The 427-nt window shown below is 60.9% G+C and overlaps 1 protein-coding gene across 1 annotated transcript in view; it reads left to right on the top strand.

Moving 5' to 3' along the window:
• EMH_0019650 (uncharacterized protein) overlaps positions 1-427 on the top strand; it is a gene marked incomplete at both ends in the record, with an annotated part of 10,206 nt that overhangs the window by 7,315 nt on the left and 2,464 nt on the right. The gene's annotated exons all lie outside the window — the stretch shown is intronic.

Genomic DNA, 427 nt, shown 5'->3' on the forward strand with positions numbered 1-427 from the left:
GCCCCACACCTCCAGCGGCGGGGGCGAGCTGCAGCAACCTGCTGCGCTGCTGCTGCTGCTGCTGCAGCTCTGCAGCAACACGCATGCAGCAGCAGCTCACTGCAACCCCAACGAAGCCCTTCGGTCGCTAGCTGCTTCTATTAAAACAGAAGTCTGTCTCCCGTCTCCCTTCTGCTGCTCCTGCTGCTGCTGCTGCTGCTGCTGCTTCTGCTGCTGCTTACCTGTTCTCTTTTGCGGCCTGGAGAGTCGGGAGTGCATGCACACCCCACAGTCTGCTGCTGCTGCTGCTGCTGCTGCTGCTGCCGCTGCTGCTGCTGCTGTTTGTTACGCAGTTGCTGGTGCTATGGCACTCTCACTGCAGCTGCTAGCACTCCTCCTGCAACTGCTGCTACTGCTGCTGCTGTTGGTGCTGCTGCTGTTGCTGCTG

The sequence above is a fragment of the Eimeria mitis genome, genomic scaffold (genome assembly GCF_000499745.2).
Source record: "Eimeria mitis Houghton genomic scaffold, Emh_scaff683, whole genome shotgun sequence".
Classification (NCBI taxonomy): domain Eukaryota; phylum Apicomplexa; class Conoidasida; order Eucoccidiorida; family Eimeriidae; genus Eimeria; species Eimeria mitis.